The sequence below is a fragment of the Culex pipiens genome, chromosome 3 (assembly GCF_016801865.2).
Source record: "Culex pipiens pallens isolate TS chromosome 3, TS_CPP_V2, whole genome shotgun sequence".
Classification (NCBI taxonomy): Eukaryota; Metazoa; Arthropoda; class Insecta; order Diptera; family Culicidae; genus Culex; species Culex pipiens.
The window spans coordinates 8,467,115-8,486,842 of NC_068939.1; the positions used below are offsets into that span (position 1 = coordinate 8,467,115).

The 19,728-nt window shown below is 35.2% G+C and overlaps 1 protein-coding gene across 3 annotated transcripts in view; it reads left to right on the forward strand.

The window, feature by feature from the left end:
* The first annotated feature begins 7,323 nt into the window (after positions 1-7,323).
* LOC120427373 (neurotrophin 1) overlaps positions 7,324-19,728 on the forward strand; it is a 51,986-nt gene continuing 39,581 nt past the window's right edge. For 2 of the 3 annotated variants that reach the window (XM_039592233.2, XM_039592234.2), the window contains exon 1: positions 7,378-7,513. The gene's annotated coding sequence lies outside the window, so the exon portion shown is untranslated. Of the gene's footprint in view, positions 7,514-19,728 lie in introns of all 3 variants that reach the window. The other variant, XM_052710450.1, reaches the window with a different exon arrangement.

Genomic DNA, 19,728 nt, shown 5'->3' on the forward strand with positions numbered 1-19,728 from the left:
AGTATTTTTTTGTTATTTTATACACATGAGAATATGACTTTTGAACTTTGCAACAGTAATTGATAGTACATTTTCGATTTTAAATCATCTTTTGGATCCATGTTCCCGATTCATGCATGCTTTAAGAAATATCATATTTATTCATAAAAATTCATTAATAAACTTAACAATATCAAACCTGCAAAAAATCGATTGTATCAGCTCAATAAGAGCAGACACGTGATATTTGTACACAAAAGTTGTGTAATTAGCTTTTAATTCTTGTAAATAATATTTTTAAAAGGTTTTATGATTTTGATTTTTGAATAAATCTCATGTTTTCAAAAAACTCGGTTAAACTTAATTTTAAAAATGTTTAGCGATTTGCAACCTTCTCCAAAGTTGTTTCTTGCCTTATTTTGCACATTTTGACACATGAACACATGAAAAACACATTTGACACATGACACATGAAAAACATAATTTGACAAGTTTCCAGAATAGTTATTATAAAGTTTACAATAAATAATAAAGGAATTGAAGAGCTGAGAAAATTTCCTATAAAACACATTTGACAGTAGCGATGACTATTTTTTCTTCTTAAGGTTGCCCAGAAAACACGCCGTGCCATGGTTGTATTATGGAACCGATTCCAAGGTCCCTGGGCCATCTGCCACAGGAGGAATTATTTTTGCTTTAGTTTTTTACACTAAAACTTAATAATGTCGAATGAAAACATTGAGTAAGAATAAAGTGACCTCATTGGACAAAACAATCGGAGAAATCGTGAGTTGGGAATAAGAGATTGTTGGAAGTAATTAAGCCCTTTGATGCCCAATTTTTTTCGTTTTTTTCCCGTGGTCAGGAGGTCAATTTTAGCAACTTTTGTTCTACGAAAAACTTTACTTCTCTTGTTTATGGTTTTCTTGTTATATTTTAAGTATTTTAAGTCCGTTTTTAGTAGTCATGGGCCCATTCTACCACCTCCTATCATTACGTTTTGCCTTTCTGATTTTTTCATATTTTTACAATCACTTATTAATTTTTTGTTTGTTGTTCAGGAAACAAGTCAAACATTCAATCCTAAAATTTTCTATAATTTTAAGAGTTTTTCTTTCCAATGCTTTTTAAATATCAAAAATTGGTTGAACATTGATTTTTGGCAATTTTTAGATCGAAGCCCGTATAGAATCGAGGGTTATAAAACAAATTTCGAAGTGGAATATATACTATTTTTGGATTCATTGGACAGTTTTCAACCAAATCACAGTTGAAAATTGCAAGTTTGATGTGTTTTTAAACCTGATTCAAAAATATATTCAAAGTTATAGGCATTTTAATTAGGTCAAACTTCATAAGTAAATGTTAAAATTTTTTATTTTTTTTCAAAGGAAACACTTAAACTTAGCCTTACTGAAATATTAGTGCTCTAGACCTTGCTCCTGAAATAACCAATGATTTTTTTTAAATTAAAAAAAAATAATTAGAAAAAAATGGCTGAAGTAAACCATTTTATGTGATCTTTCTGTTCTGGCAACACTTCACTGCAAACGCCTTTGAATAGGCAACATAAATATCAAGCAAAGACCCAGATTTTATCCACATCATGTCCAACCTTGCGTTCAATTCTCTTTTCGATGTAGTTCTGATAGCTGGTTTCATCGGCATACATGCAGGGCGATTTAATGATTTGAAATACATTGGCCAAGATTCATAGTTTGGCGGAAACACTTGAGGATTTTTTTTAATTTTCTGAAGCAATATTTGAAATTAAGGCATAAGTTGCTGATAATCAAATTTATATGAACTTTAGCATTCATTTACAGCTTCTTCCCCAAGTAGCAAGTAAAACATCGCTTTTTATTTTTTTGTTGAACAATTGCTGCACAAGCGTTTTTATACTTTAATTATTGAACAAGTGTCATCAAATTTGGTCAATTGTTCTCATTTTGATCAAAAAACCATTGTTCAACATGGTTTTGTAACACAAATGCCAAATCTAGCAACAGATTACGAATAGTTCATTTCGAAGTATATTCTGACTCAAATGGAACATGCTTGTAGAACTCGAAAAGCAAAATGACATTTGCAGACATGATGTTTAATTTCAGTTTGCTAAACATAGTAGAATTGACCTCTGGCTTCGGATGGGATTTCACGTAACCAAGTTGTTTATGTATAGCTCGCGTTCGTGTTTTAAAAATCGAGAAAGAACATGTTGATGAAACAAGCACAGAGAGTTCTAAAAATAGAAACAGCTTATGTTCAAGGATTAAATTAAGAAAAAGAAAACTTTTGAGCGAACACCTTGAACATATTTTATGAAAAGCCTGTTTAACATTCTTGTCTGCCACGATATGTTCTTGAACGGTTATAAAAACGTTTGCCTAACTCCCTCCTGAATCTTAAAGGCAGAATGTTGTTAAACGGTTCTAGCGACGTTATCCAACCCGGTTCAGAATCTTATAGTCAAGAGTTCTTATGACATGTTCAACAAACATTCTCTATGCAAGTAGGACGTGCGCTGGTAAAACTTAATTAAATCACGCACATTTCTAACAGGTTAAGAGATGTTCAACAACACAAAAACGTGCGCTTTTTCCAGCGTTCAAGAGTTCTCAGGGACGTTGGGAAAACATAGTAAACGAGTTCAACAACTAGTTCGGAAATATTTTGGCAAACAAAGTGTGCTACTTGGGTCGTCAGAAATCAAGTGATAAACTACTCAATGAGAAGTGAGCAAGTGGGTATATTTCAAACAAAACAAAACATGTTAATGAGAAAATGTGGAAAAAACTGCATGTCTCTGTGATTTACTTTTTTTGTCCTACATCACTAAGTTTTTTTTAATCCGTTATGCAAAAAAAAAACAAAAATCATGTCTTAATCACCCTAACAAGCCACTTAGCTCAGACACACAAGCCTAATTTATTTGTTCATTAGCACCTAATCAGAAGTCCGAACGACCTGCTCTAACGACCGATTGCGCCAATTTGCCGTATCCCTAATCGTGTGCCCCGAATCAGTGACAACATTTCTGGCATGCCAAAAACTAATCTCTTCTTCTGTTCCGGCTTCACCTTGCCATGATTGCTACACAGTGCTCGGGCAGCTCTGCCGAGGAGGAACCTCCACAAACTGTGTCAATGACCGGCTCGGACGCACCCCTTTTCAACTCTCCATCAACAACAGCTTCTTCTTCCTCTTAAACTGCTGCATCTGATGCTGATGTAGGTGACTCGGTCTGTCACTTTTCCTTATTGGTCATCAAACGTGTTTTCTGTTTGTTGTTTTGTTTACAACACTCTGTTTGCATCCGTTTTTTGTCTCATCTCAGCTTGGTCTACGGTCTCTGTCAAGGTAACGAGCAGCAGCAACAGCATCAGGTTTTTCACCTTTTTCAGAGGATTCGAGCGAAAGATTTCACTTCTTCATTCCACGCTTGAACCTGCTTCGAGTTCATTCCCGTCCCGTGGACAGCATGTGCCTTCACGCTTAGCTCTATATCCGTATTTGGGGCCTATTAAATGCGGGCTTTGCAGGAAGCTGCAGCTCATAATCCAATTTGTTCGAAAATGGAAGTAATTGTGTTGGGTTCGTCACGAGCAGAGACTCATCAAAATGGGAGGCTTTCATCGCCCGACAAGCGACGAACCGGTTTGGGATTATTATTTTTCAAATCTCAGTCGGTCGTTGCAGGTCATAAGTTCACACTGTTCGGTGAATTAGGAGAAGAACAAGACGAAAAACAATGCTTTAATTCCAAAAAGACAACTTGAAAACCTGTTGAACTTGGCTCATAACCTTGACTTATTTGTTCAGGCTTTTTCTTCTTCATTCCTTTCTCGGTTTCTCCTCGCCTTCACCATAATCGTGGTTGTTTTTACCTTAAGTCTCTAAATAGTCAAACGAGAAGTGATCTTTCTCCTGTCGGGGGCTCTTTGTCGCATTTGAACGGTGGCAGCGGCATTAGCACCGGCCCGGCACTTGATCGATTTTGCGGTTTGGCTTTCGTGGTAAATAAACGGATTGACTTGCTGCGGGGCAATGACAATGTAGATTAGGCAGGCTTTAAAAATTGAAAGTGTTTTGTCAGAGCTGTGACATTGAACTTTATAGCAGTGTTTTGAGCATTTTGAAACATTTTTCATTCGAGGCCAAGTTCAATTTCAATAGAGCATTTTTTTCTTAAAATGTTAACAAATTTTAATATAATATACAACAAAAAATAAAAGTTATAATCGATGCACACAATCTGTTTGATGATAATCAAAAAAAAGTTTATCAAAAAACTTCAAAATTTCAACTGAAAACAATTTAACACGCTTTTTTACGTTGTTAATCATTTTCATCATAAATTGTACTGACAAAAAAAGGTTTTTCGGTTAAAAATAAAATTTTATAACAATAAAGATTTTTTGCTGTTAAAAATTATGAATTCAGTTTATTTATTTTTCAAGGAAAAAATATGTAATACAGCTCAACATGTAACCCGACAAGCATAATTCATCGTTTTCTTTTTCAATCAGGCTTTTTGCAAAGAGTTTGAAATTAGGTATCGCATGTTGTTATTTTCATGATCTTTTTCAACTGGAAAAAATGAATTGTTTATTGTTATAAGGCTGGTACAAATATTTTTAAAAGTTTTTGTCACCCCCCCCCCCCTTCAAAATTGGCCCGAAAAATCAGGGGGCAAAAAAAATATTTTTACAATAAACTTCAAAATTTCAATGAAAATTCAAGTGCAACCAGCTGAAATCAAATTAAAATACATTCTTCTGCGTTTAAAATCATTTTTAGCATGTTTGGGTTTATTAAAAAATCTTAAGATTTTTTGAAAATTTTCGATGCAAAATTTTTTTTTTCGATACAATTTTTGTTTTTGTCAAATCTCTGATTTTTTGAAAACTAATGATTGCAAAACAACTGAACTAGTGTAAAATGCATGGGTTTTTATATGGGTGTGATGGTTTTGGTGTAGTTTTGGAGGGTTGGTTTGGGGGTTTGGTGTTTGTATTGTGGGTGTGGACAAAAAAAAAGGTGTTGTAAGAGAATGGGGAAAGTGTGTATTTTTAGGGTTGTTATTTGAGGGAAGAAGAGGAAGAATTTTGGGGGGTTAAATTTTATTGTGGTTTTGAATTTATGTAATATTGGGTGATTGGAGTGTGTTGGGTGGGTATATGTGGTTTTGATGGAGATTGTTTGTTTAGGGGTGGGGTTGGTATGGTTGGTGTAAAGTTGTTTTGTTTGATTGTTTATTGTGTTGATTTGTTGTGTTTTTAAGGGTGTGGTATGGTTTTTGGTGTTTTGGAGGGGTTGGAATTGGGTTTGTGGGTTGTTTGTGAGGTAAGAGTTTTGTGGGGTGGTGTGAATAGGGTATTTTAAGCGGGGTGGTATTTTTTGGGGTTATTTTTTTGGTGGGGGGTTGTTGTTTATATTTTTGTGGGTTATTGGTGGGGGTGATGTGTTTGGGTTTTGGGTGATGTGGGGGGTGGGGGTGGGGGTGAGGGGTTTTTTTGGGGGTGGTTGGTATTGTTTGGGGATGGGTGTTTATGGGGGGGTTGTTTTTTTTTTTTGTGGTGGTTTGGGTTTTTTTTTGTTTTGTTTTGGTTGTGAAGGAGGTTAGAGGTGGGTAGATGTAGTAGTGGGGTGTTGGGAAAGTTATGGTTGATATGGTGAGGGAATGGAAAAAAAAAGGGTAGTTGTGATTGTTTGGTGGAGAAAAGGAGAGTGGGGGTTTATGTGGGTATGAATGAATGAATTTTGGGGGTTTTTAATTTCTTGGTTTTTTATTTTAGATTAATTTTTAGTGTTATGATTTTATTTATTTTAGTAGTTGGATTTGTGGTTTGTTTATATTTGTTTTTAACTAATTTCTTAACCGTTTTTAATTGACAAAAAGATCAGATTTCGTCTGAATGAAGAGAAATATTCAAAGCATTATTTATTTGAAAAAAAAAAACAAAAACATTTTTTCAATTGTTCATGTTGAACATTGAATATTAAATTCAGTTTCTCAATTTTCTATTTTCAAAAATAAAAGTGCGGAAATCATTCTTAAGCTTGAACGAATAAAGAAAAATAAAATTACAGGATATAAACAATTAATAGCGATCGATCAAAACTAAAAATTCTGAAAAATAATTTTCAAGAACTATAAATTTAAAGAACAGTATTAAATGTACATAAATGATACTGTTTTCTTCTAAAAAACAGTGCTGGCTAAGAAGAAAAAAAATCACTAAGAATTATTGAACTAATGTAAATAAATTTTAAAATTAAATGCTCACGTGAAAAAAAAATGCAAAAACCAAAAAATATACATTTCATTAAAAAATGCCGAAGAAAATAAGTTTTTAAATTATTATTTTTTTTAGTTGTTTTATTTAAATACATTGGATTCATATGCGTCCTAATTCTCCCCCAACAATGACTAAATTTTCATTCACCTTGGGGGGAAATTTTTCACCAGTTATGAAACACTGCATGTCATAAGAATACTTCTAGCCAACCTCCTGTGGCCGAATGGTTACGGGTTTCGCCTCATGAGCGGAAAGTCATGGGTTCTTCTCAGAGGTAGCAGCAACCGTATGAGTATAAAACGGTTACTTCACGTGCTCTTCTAGCATGTGAAAAAATGAATACTTCTATCAAAAAAAAAAAAAAAATAAAAATGTCAGCATTGAAATGCATAGATTTAAAAAGTCTATCTAGACATCCTTATCAGAAATCGATCAGATTTACGAACCATTCCTGTTCTATTTCCAAAATCAGCACTGCTCCACTTTGAATCGTTGCCCTCTTGCGTCAAAATTCCCCATTAAAAAAATAAACAAAACACTCACCCCGAAAAAAAAATAGCAAGAATTCACTCAAGCACCACCTTGAAGTGAAATGGCACGCCCTCCCCATCGAATACCAAATTATGGCACAGGAATAAAATTTGCATAATTTTTCTCCAGACACAGCGGGGTAGCGAACTGGGTTCGTCGCCAACGTCGTTGAAATCTGTCTTCGGCTTGAAAACCGCGTGGCCGTGCAAGGTGGGTTCAACACGTTACACTGTCACTTATATTTTGTGTCATTTTTAGAATTTTAAAAAATGTGAGCAACGCTAAAATTCAAATTTTAAATTCAATAAAAATATTCAAATTTGTGTTATTTAGTTCGACTTAAAATGTTTTAAATTTATCTTTAGCAACCTTTCTCAAACTAAAAGTCTCTCCCCAAAGCTGAGAGATCCCCCGTTGAAGTCACTCACTCTCTCAATCTCTCTAAACTCGCGACGTTCGCCGCGCAACGCCGGCCAACACACAACGTGGTCTCCCCTTTGTGGTGCTGCTGGAGATTACGGCGCTTCCGAGGTTGGCCTCGGACCTTCCGCGGATCAGTCGTGAACGAGACTCGGACCAAGTCGCAGGTGCTTTTTTGGAATTTCTCCGCCGAGTGAACTGTGTATTAAACCGTGGTGCCTGGTGAGAAAGTGTTCAACAAATCGGAAGGAAGAAAGAAGAATCCGTTGAGTTTGAAGAAGGTGAACACACACATCGACTGTTGAAGAAGCGGGGCCACTAATTTTTCGGAACAAGTGATCATCTAACGAGCGTTGATTTCGGGCTGACTTAGTTTTAAGCTTTAGCGCTCAAGTGACCGTGAAGTGTCGTCGTCGCCGTTGTTTTCTTTACGAGTGGATCCAGACTGTGGGGAGAAAGCGCCGAGCTTCTGGTTGATAACCGTGGGACTGTGGCGTTGAACTGGGAAGGAAGAGCAGACCCTGTGCCAAACTGTGCCAAACTGAGCGCTGCTGTAAAACAATGTGTGGGCTGTTGGTGCGAAAATGTGTCAATTTGAGGTGAAACGATCAAGATGTGAGTTTTGTTCAGAGCATCATCATAATTGATTGAACGTGAGGCGATTCGAAGTGTGTTTCGAATTGAGCCAAATTTCGGTTGTTTACTTGGTGGCGCGCTGTAACGCAGGGGGAGAGACGCCAGGAGAAGCATAATTATATGATCGATTTTTCGATTTTTTTCTATTTTGGGGGTAAGGTTTTGAGGAAACGAGTCCGCGGCCGAGCAATCACGCTAAATGCACTCTAATTTAATGTTGTGCACACCGCCCACAACATTTTACCGTTTGTTGCGTACGTACAACCTGGCCGCCGCTGAAAGTCGGGATAGAAAGGTGTTGAGGGAAGGAAAGTTGCTGTGAAATATTAATTGATGGGCATAGACTTCATTTTTTTTTTATTTTCGAGTGGGAAATGTGTGATGGATGGGATGGGAAGGGAACAGGAAGCGGAACAAAATTTTCGAAGGTGTTTTTAAAATGTGGAGCAAATTGTGTGTCGTTGAGCTTTTGGCGCGGCGCTTTCTGGATCATGTCCGGGAAGTGAAACTTGTTGTGAACAAATGGGTGATGCTAAATGAGACGAATTAAATTGATTGAATAAGATGCATTGAATGTCTATTTGGTAATCAATTAGACTTTTCCTGAGATTATTTGTATTTTTTTAAAAATAAATTAATTATTTGTCTTCTATTTTCACTGATTTTTTTTTCAATCAGATTTTTCAGACTTTACGCCTATCTAGGGTGAATGTGGCATGCTTGTAGAAGTTGTTAAAAAACTAACTTAATCCACCTATGTGGTTGATGCCTTCTTCACTTTTTACCAACAATGGGTAATATGAGTGGTTTGGACACATATTTCAGCTATTTTTTTATTAAGTGGTCATAACTCGAGACAGTGTTGCCAGATCTTCGATGTTGTGGACTCGTTGGAAAGGTCTCTTGGTTACCTAACCAACGATGGGTCGGATGATGGATCCGGACATCGTTTACATGCATTTAAGTGAGATCCGGCTTCAAAAAAGTAAATAAATATCATATAAGTGGTCATGTATGTGAAAACACATTTTTATACATAACTTTTGAACTACTTATCGAAACTTCAAACAATTCAATAGCGATGTATGGGACCCTAAACCAAGTCGAATGCAACTGGTTCGATCAAAATCGGTTCAGCCAGTGCTGAGAAAACTTGGCAAGATTTTTGAACACATACATACACACACACACACACACACACACACACACACACACACACACACATACACACACACACACACACACACACACACACACACACACACACACACACACACACACACACACACACACACACACACACACACACACACACACACACACACACACACACACACACACACACACACACACACACACACACACACACACACACATACATACACATACACACACACACACACACACACACACACACACACACACACACACACACACACACACACACACACACACACACACACACACACACACACACACACACACACACACACACACACACACACACACACACACACAGACATTTGTTCAGTTTTCGATTCTGAGTCGATATGTATATATGTCTTCGAGCTTTTAATTAAAAGTTCATTTTTAGAGCAGGATATAGGCAAAACATGAAGTTATCTTTTTAAAAAGGTTTTGCCAGGTCAAAATTGAAAAAAAATCTGGCCAAGTATCGATAAAAAATTGGAAAAATCTAGCTTGCAAAAATCGAACAAATATGAATAGGCGAAGGATGGGAAGTTATGAATTAATTTGAAAGATTGCTGAATTCGAATGGTTCAATTTTTTTCTGGTTTATCAAAAAGGTTGAGTTTAAATCATATCAAATTCTTACACAAAATTTAGATTTTGAATTAGGTTTATTTATTTTTATCAAAATGTTATTCAAAATTTGCAGAAAATTATTGGTGAATGGTAAATATTTATTCTGGCTGACAATTTAAAAACTGTTATTCTCAGATTTATCTGGTATTCTGGCAACCCTGATTACCATATAGCCCACATGAATTCCAACAAAGATGATCGGGGTCTTTCGTAGCTTTAAGCGTAATTACAGTTTTTGCCAACGTTGGCATGCAACCATTTTGGTGAGCAAATCCAATAATCAACATATATTCCCTGAAATTTTATCTTGTATCCTTCAGCTCCATTATCGGTGAGTGAGCAATAACTTTAATTTTAAATCTTTTATGGTATTAACTACAAAAATAATTACAAAATTGTATGATATATTTTCCTGATAGCTTTTGGTAACCATAAAATTTGTTCGATTTCACTTAATGAGTTAAATCATTACAATTTATGTCTTTTGACATAAATTGGTTCTCCTATATATTGCATGCAATTTTTGGGTTGTATGCAAGAGCGACGAACCGCCCTAATTCTCCATACAAACTTTGGTGAAAAACCATTCGGTCCAAACAAACTATTTTTGAAAAATTCAAAATGCACGTGTTTCTGAGGTTCCCAAATTTCATGTTTCCCCTCGAGTTGAGGATGCGCAGAAATGTTGTTGGTCGGTGTAATTTATTTCATTAAAATTTATTTGTAGAGACTTAAAATGTTCATAATACATTTTATAGTTAAAACGTGTGGAAAATAAGAAAATTTTAAAGTAGTTTTAGCCCTCTACTGCCCAATTTTTTTTGTTAATGTTCAAGAGGCCATTTTGAGTAACTTTTTTCTACGAAAAACTTTACTTCTCTTGTTTTATTTTTAGTATTTTAACTTGCATTTATAATGTTTGGTTTATGTTTATTTTTGATAGTATATGGCCTATTCTACCACCTTCTATCATTACATTTGGCCTTTCTATTTTTTTTTATGTTTTTACAGTCACTTTTTCCATTTTTTGCTTGTTTTTCCTATTTTCTGCTATATAATGGCACTACTATTATTTGAATTGTAAAAAATGCGTAGAGGCTTAGCTTGGGACATAAAAAAAATTACTGCATACTTTTTTCTGTTTAACCCATTCAAGCCTGATGGGTCATATATGACCCAAAAATCAAAATTTTCAAAAATAGCCTATAATTTTCGTATGGTCCTCAGGATCATTTTGCCATCTTTAACTAAAACAATATTTTTTGAAAATTTAACCTGAAAGGGTTAAAATATAGGAAATATTTGTAAAATACCTGCCAAAGCTGCTCGCCAATTTTTTTTTTTTTGGAATTGGCAAAGTCACCTAATACAAGTCAAACTTCCAACCCTAAGAGTTCTTTTTTCCAATGCTTTTTGAAGGTCAAAAATTGGTTGAAAAAATGATTTTTGGCGAGTTTTAAGATCGAAGCCTGTCTTGTGAGCACCTTCCATCGGATGGGGAAGTAAAACGTCGATTCCGGCCTTGATTGATGTTAGGCCGTTAAGTCATTCCAGGTATGGGAGTCCTCTCCCTGCTATAAAGACAAACAACACACCAAACCAAGACCTGGGGGTCGTTAAAGAGGATGGTTTGATTTTTTTATTTGCCTGTCTAGAGGCGGGGTTGGGTTGTAGAGGGATAATATATGAATGCTAAGAAGACTTCATTACACTACATATTTAAAATTAAAAAAAAAAAAAAAAAACAATTTTGTCTCTCGGTCTAAACCGAGGTTTTGGGAAAGGGAAATCATTTTTTCATATTTCTGACTTAATAATCTAGTATTTGCACATAAAGTATCACTTTATACATTATCACAGTAATGCTGCAGTTGAAATAGAATTGGTTGCATAACATCTGCTAAGGATTCCAAATGCACTTTTAGTAACAATTCACACAAAAATGTAAATTTTCATGTGTTTCCAATGGTCGGCAAATTAAAGTTCGATTACAGGAAAATGTTTAGTACCGGAAAAAAAAACTATTTTCCGCCTTTACAACATTTAAGCAAGAAACAACACCACGCAATGCAACTCTATCAACTCACACATATCAAACGGAGATTTGATCAAACGTACGTGCGGCAGTTGTCGAGTGTCGGGTTCCAAGCACTTACGTGTGTGTTTGTGTGCATAGTTTCAAGTTCATTGCACTTGCTCCAAAGCTCCAAGTCGACGTCGTCGTCGTCGTCGTCGTCGTACGGAAAATGTGTGCAATCCAATGTGACTTGGCCTTTCTACGCGCAACCATTTCACCTCTCTCTATCGCTTGAGCCACAACACTCTCTTGCAGGTGATCAACTGCACATTAAAACACAAACATACACTCCTTTGAAGCTATATTTAACTTGCTTACTTGTAAGACTCGTGCAGGGCGAAAAACTATTAAAACGGAAATAAGTACGTCAATCCGAGAATAACTGCAGGTTTTTATGTCCTTCCAGCTGATGATACTCAACCAAAGGTACTCAAAGCTCAAAGTATTATGTGAGCAACAGGTGTTTGTTTGACCCTAACGGGACGAAGACTAAATAGATGATTCGCCCATGACTTTTACAAATATGTTCGAAAATTGTTGATTTGAATTTGTGCAGACCAAACACACACCTGAGATATTTGAAACAACCAAATTTACGTTGAAACCCTAACCTAGTGAGTAAAGTGGAATAAATAGGTGAACAGAACCAGCCAAAACATGGGTTAAATTTGTTTCCCCATTTTCAACCGTGAACCAAAAAATCGGACCAAAATGAAACAACAGTAGTTTAGCGCGCAGATAACAACCACCAATCGGGTGAGAGGATGAAAAAAGAGTTGAAAAGTTGAAATGAACCGAGCAAAATAAGGTGAAAAGCGGGATTTTTTTTTTGCGCGAACACAGGTGAAGAAATGAGAGAAAAAAGCTCAATAATTCACCGCGCCAAAATGGAGTATGTGTGAATGTGCGCGGGCCTCTCTTTTTATGATTTCAATAGTAATGGCATTTTGGGGTGGCGGGAAAATGGCCAGGCGGAGGTGATGGCCCCAAACCGGCATGGATGGGACGACAGGGGGTGTGTGGGGGTGTTGAGGTTGATCATAATGATGATGATGATGATGAAGACGATATGATGATAAAGTGCAGGACGATAACGAGGACGTCCGTTTTATGGGAGATTTTTTATTGTTTCATCTTGTTCAGGGGACGATGAACTGAGATGAGCATGTTCGAGAAGGAAATGAGCTGTGATTTCTCAACAAAATATCAACTCGGGCAATGGAGTGACATATCAAAAGTATATGATGTATTGAGCAATTTTCCCCGAAATCGGCCTGTTATCAAAAATAAGGTAACGTTGTTTTATACGTTTTCAAACAAATTTAAAAACTTCTTGCTTGAGTTTTTTTTAAACAAATTTTATATTTTTTGTTGCTTTTTGGGTCAAAAGTACTCAAAGATTCAAAGCGGATTTTAAAACACCCAAAAAGCAATCATACAAAAATAACCTTAGAATTGAAAAGTACTCAACAGTGATGTTATGTTATTGCAGTGCACCGAGATAAATCTAACAATAGCAGGGATGAAAAAAATATGTTTTTTCAATAGTTCTAAGGTTATCCATGTCTGAAAAAACATCGCTTATTTTTTTTTCAAAATTTATCAACTATTTGTCAACCACCCAAATTATTTAAGCTACTTTTGATTTTAATACCAATTTATAAAAAAGCCTAAAATTATTTTGGTAATAAGACTGGTACAAACTTTATTTAAAACTTTTGTCACCCCCACTTCAAAGTTGGCCCGAAAAATCAGGGGGCAGAAAAAAAATCAAAAGACTTTAAAATTTCAATAGAAATTTAAATGCAATCAGCTGAAATTGATTTCAAACGCATTCCCCTGCATTTATCATCATTTTAAGCATGTTTGGAAAAATTTCGATGTTTAGTATCGTAAAAAGATTTTTGTTCGCTATTTATTTTTGTTTTCATCAAATTTTCATCAAATGATTGCAAAACAACTGAAGTAGTTCAAACCCGGACATAACAAATACTGTTAAAATAACAAAAAGTGTTATGGGATTTTCTTGCAAAATCCAGTTTTTCAGAGTTTAATAACAGTTTATGTTATCATAACAAAATTTGTTATTGGTCTGATATTGATTGAAAGCCAAAACAACTTTAAAATAATTTTTTTTGTTATGGATTAGTTGTTAAAATAACAAAAAATAATAACATACATTTTTTCGAAGAATAACTAAAAATGTTAGTTTGATATTGCAATAATGATCCAATAACAAAAAAAATCATAACGAGAATAACAAATCTTGTTATTAATAACATAAAATGTTATTCGCCTAGTATTTTCAAAGATCAAAAAACGTTATTCCCGAGTTATTTCCGTCTGCTCGGGAAATGCATTTCAAAACAATTTTTGCATTCAAATGTTGAGACTATGGCTTGTTATTTCATTTTTTATATTGATTTTGATTCAAAACTCTTAAAAATAATCTGAATACAAATATTCGAAACAGAAAATAAGTTAATTTCAAACACAATTTTCAAAAAATTTGGCAATAAGTGTCACAATTATAACGGTTATGCTACTGTCACAAATTTGCAAAATATCAATGAATTAATCAATACGTGTACAGAAATTCCCCACGAAAACAGCATGATTCGAAAAAAAAGTTCTCCGATCGGGCTCAAAATTTGTCTCGGGGTTCCTTGGCCGAAATAATTAGACCCGTATTTTTTTTGTTTGGTCATTAAGGTGACCTACGCCGTGTTAGGGTGGTCCGAAAAATGGCAATTTTCGTCGATTTTCGCAAAAACCCACTTTTAAAAAGTTGGGTATTTAAATTACGAAAATTTGAAAAAAAACCCTAACATGTATAGGTCATTGCTGAAATTATCAAATTATCTTAGTTTTAGTGAAAAAGTCGATTTTTTCCCGTTTTCGTCATTTTCCCATTTTTGCGCGTGGCGCGTCGAAAAACCCTGTTTTTATTTTCAAAATATCGTATCTCAAAGTATTGAAAACATAACTTCACAATTTTTTGATATATTATGTAAAAGTTTCCGAGGAATCAGGTAAAAATATTTTCAGACATAGACACAGCATTTAAAGTTTTCATGCGACCTATTCAAATGTTAAGCTAGATTTTTGAAACTTCTTACTATTTTTCCCAAATAGCCAAACTAATCATCTTTCTTTTGCGTCTAACACAGCTAAAATCGGAGGAAATGGCGCGGAGATATGACTTTTTAAAAGTGGTTTTTGCAAAAATCGACGAAAATTGCAATTTTTTGGACTACCCTTGAACGGCGTAGGTCACCCTAATGGCCAAACAAAAAAATACGGGTCTAATTATTTCGGCCAAAAAAAAAAAAATTGAGCCCGATTGGAGAACCTTTTTTTCGAATCGTGCTGTATTCGTGAGGAAATGCTGTATATTTATGGTCCTAAAGTTTCACGTCTTTTTTCGATCTGTGATTCCAAAATTATTATTTTTTATTTAAAAAAGCCTCTAATTGATAAAAACTGAATGACTTATTGTAGTAAAATGTTTAAAATTATGTACATTTTTCACTAAAAATTAATTTACATCCTCTGACTTTTGAGGTAAGTTAAAAATTGTTATTTCAGGGGAAAACATAAGAATTTTCAATACAAAAGTAAAATATAATAAATGGCTTGTTTTCAACTAATGATGAAAAAGTCGCATTTTTTCTCAATATATTAATATAATATAACTTTTGCTTGCTTTAGTTACCATAAATATTTGTGAGTTATTAAATATTTTTGGATATTTCATGTAATATTTATTTTAATTTATTTTCCAGAATTTTTAACCTTTTTAAAAATTGTGTTGCGTGAAGTAAAGATTTTTAATTTTATGTTTATATTAAAGATATAATAATCAACACTATTGAGTGACCACCAATGGTAGTTCGTTGACATGACCTGCGGGTTGTTGTGGCTTTGTTACACATAGAATTATTAGCAAATTTGGAAAGAAATTAAATAATGTATCAACAAATAAAACATTAAAACATCTCAAATGCTAACTATAATAAAGACAAAAAACGGCCATAAACCCAGTCCTCAAAATAAGATTCAGATATTGCTTCATATTAAAAAGATTTTCAATAAAACGCAAATTTGCTGTGTTCTTGAATCACACAAACATTGATGAATTTTGTAAATCAGTAATAATGCCAATACAATTCTATTTAATGTTCTAAAAAAATAAGCATGCAAGAAAAAAAAAATCGAGTTTTAACTATTCGAAAACAATGTTTACCGATTTTTATACCTTTTTAACAAACTTTGATTGCAGATCGGAATGAAAATAAACTTTAGGAAACTTTGTTTAAGCAATTTGAAATTCCTAAATGACTGTTTGAAATATGTAGCACTTCGAACTGGTATCGAAACTGATCATTTACCACATTTTGTAGATTTTAAATCGGTACAACTTCTCTTAAATGCTAGACAAATAAAAGAGCTTAGAATACACTGCACAAAACAGCTGTAAAAACTGTTGAGCAATTTGTCAACACCTTTTGCACAACAATAGTCGGTAGCATTGAATTAACCAAGCCGCCGCCGTGCAGAGCACTACAACAGGGATTGACAATCTCGCCACTTCTTCGAGAAGAACCGATCCGACTGTACCATTCAATGCTTTTTTCAAGGGTGCAGAGACCATTCGGACATACCATTCAATCGTCCAGTCCAAGAGGCACCTAAAGAGCCGGTAATAGACTAAAAGGTATGCTCAGTATCACCTCTCGACAATCCAACGCCAAGAGGTGCCGCCAACCTGTCGACTGAGAAAAAAAAAAGTCCAATGCCAAATTATGAAAGATTCGAAGAAAAACAAGTCCGCGCTGCCACTCTGCCACTCTCGAGACCTGCGCTGACAACTGCAGATAGTCGCTTTAGAAAGTGGCAGATCTTCACAGAGTTAATGGTGGTCATTTGCATTTCTATGCGCCAGCATCCACGCACAGATCTGCGGTTGCGTTCATTCACCCAAAGACCCGGGAGATGCTCTGGGCTAGTAGAACACGCTCCGGGGGAGAGAAACTGGCCACGTGATGGCACGAGCCTGCTGGCCAAGGAATATCATACAGGCCAAGGTACAATCTGTAAACACGGGGAGGGACCCAAGCAGCATCGCGCAACATGCTAAAAACGTCTAAGTCCAATTAAGTTACAACAAAGGAGCAACAATGTTGCAATTCCCAAAAATGTAACATCGAAACATAGTTCTTCATGAAATAGTTACCATTATTTGCTGGGGCAACAATTTGATTTTGTTTATTTATGCAACGTTTCGGTGACATTATTGTTCCCTTATTGAAACAAACAAAAACTTTCTTCATGTTGAGCACTGAATGTTGCGAACATGTTGCAGCAATGTTTCATTGAAAGAGCTAATTGTAAATATCGTTTGCCATAACACAAACTCAACTTCAGCGAAAAAAAGCAATTCTATGCAGTTCGTCCTGAAAAATCCCAATGGAAATCAATGCTGAATGGAATGGGGCTTGCGCTTAAACAAATTGCACAGCTTCCAAAAAAATCCGTCCAGACGGACTTACAGTTAGAAGTTTTGGATCCACCTAAATTTTCCCACACTGTTATCGACTAAAACGAGAATAAGCTGAATTGGCAAATAACATTTTCACTATTCATAAAATGGTTCTGATAATTATGATGAGGAGGATTTCCCGGACCAGTCAAAAACTGCCGTGAACCAAAAACCGTGTGATTTTCAGGATGACCTCCAAGTTGGATACAAAGTCGGCACTCTGCACACACACGGGACAAGCGTACTTGGGTGTCCCGAGCCACTGCCACTGAGCTTCCCGCCTGTGGGCAGCCCATCAGTTTTCCTGGCGAGACTTTTTCCCGGTTCCGACCGGCTGTAGGTGATCCACCACCCAACACAACATCCTCTGTGGGGTGCTGGAGTAATGGTGCCCGCGACCCGATTTCTCGCTCCACTTGCTTTTTTACAAGGAGGAGAGGAACCACTCACCAAGAACCATCCGCTCTCCAGAAGTTTTATTCTGCGATGCTTGAAACACACCTAACAAACAGTTCTTTTCAAGAACTCGTTCAATATTATCAACACTCGCCAAAATAGTCATCAATTATGAGAACTTTTTTTGTTTGACAGTTCTCTATACAAATAAAATGTTATGTTTCCATTATGTTACCACGACGTTACACAAATTGGGGTATTCGATATGTATGTTCAACTTTGTTGCAACATATCTGAAACGCTGCTGCAATAGAAGTGATGTGCGGCAATTTTCTCAAAGAGTAATAAGCAGGGACGTACTAAGGGTGAATGATTTAGAAGTCTTATCACATTTATTCATTTTATTATTTTTGAAAAAAAGTTTTGTCACTCATTCTTAATAATGATTAACGAGAGGTATAGCCTAAAATGAAGCTATATTTTGTCGAACATGAAAATAAGACAATAAAAATAAAAAAACTGTGCAGATTGGCATAATTCTGTTCTGTTTTATTGAAAGTTTTTGACCGTCAGATCTAGTAGAAGAAATGGGAGGTGAGCTCAGCGGTAACACGCATGCTATTTTAGCGAATGACACTGCGCTTTCAATCATAGCCTTCGCCGTTGAACTCAAACGAAAATGCAAGCAGAATTCTCACAGAGCTCATTTCTGCATTCTAGCAGAAATGTTGCACTGTTTTAGCAGGATGCTGGCAGAACCAGCTCTGCTAGAATATTTCCTGACTCATGTCATACAAACAATTTCATCAATTTTCATCTGGAAGTTTAGTGTAGTACTTGTGTTGAAGGCTTGGAAGTAAATGTTCTATGGTTCTATTCTCTACAAGCTAAACATTGTTTTTACTTTTGTGTAAGAAAAAACTTTTTGCTGTACATTCAAAAAAATACAAAAACTCAGATGATTTTTGAATAAACCCAAACATTCTGAAAATGATTCTAAATGCAGAAGAAAGCATTTAAAATAAATTTCAGCTATTTGCACTTAAATTTCCATTTTATTTGCCCCCTGATTTTTCGGACCAGCCTTATTATATAAAAATGCCTGGCGTCATCTACGGCAAATTTATTATAGAGAAATTGATAATATTGGACACTATGTTGATGGCTCTCAGTAAACTTTTCCCCATACAGTTAATTTTCGAGTAGAAATCATGCCTTAGAGACACTTGGGTTCAAATGGTTTTGGTGTTTAAACCTCGTTTATGCTGCTATGTCAAGAAGATTTAATCAATAATCACAGTAGCTTTTTTTAACTAAACTTGTCTTTACTCTAGTTCACAACAATCTATTATAATTATTTGTTTGGATATTTGAATGGTGCACACATGAAAATGTATGGTATACTTGAAATTTCCGACTCCTGATAAGAACAAAATTAATTGTGATTTGTGATGCAAATTTAAGGCTTTTTTTATCTCTAGATTTCCAATAAAAACTAATTAAAGTAAAACAATCTAATAAGGCCTATCCTGCTCATGTCTTATGTAAACATCAACTGACGTGAGCATGACAGACTTGATTTTGCATAAAAAACAATTTCCATATAGCTTATTTTATTAAAGATTCCTGAATACACCCCTGTGCATACAAAGCGCCATGATGGTAGATTGGAAAGAAATACTTTAACAATTAATTTTCAGCTATTTTAACCCATATTGTATATTTTTTTGGCCAAAACAATACATTCTTCGTAGCTGGTTTTAAAGCTGACAGAATTTTCAAACATATTAGCCAACTTTATTAATTTTGATACTAAAACGTCTCCAGAAAAGATAGCAAATTTTAAGAAGATTGAGGGCGCATGAAAAAATCAAAAGTAGAATGCAATTTTACTCGGTAAATTTGAAATGGCCTCAGACATAGACCTTCTATAGATTTAAGAAAACCAATTTTGTTTGTTGTCAACGGAAAATGTGACAGGTTTATTTTTCCTGACTTATCCATTTTTATTTTGTTGC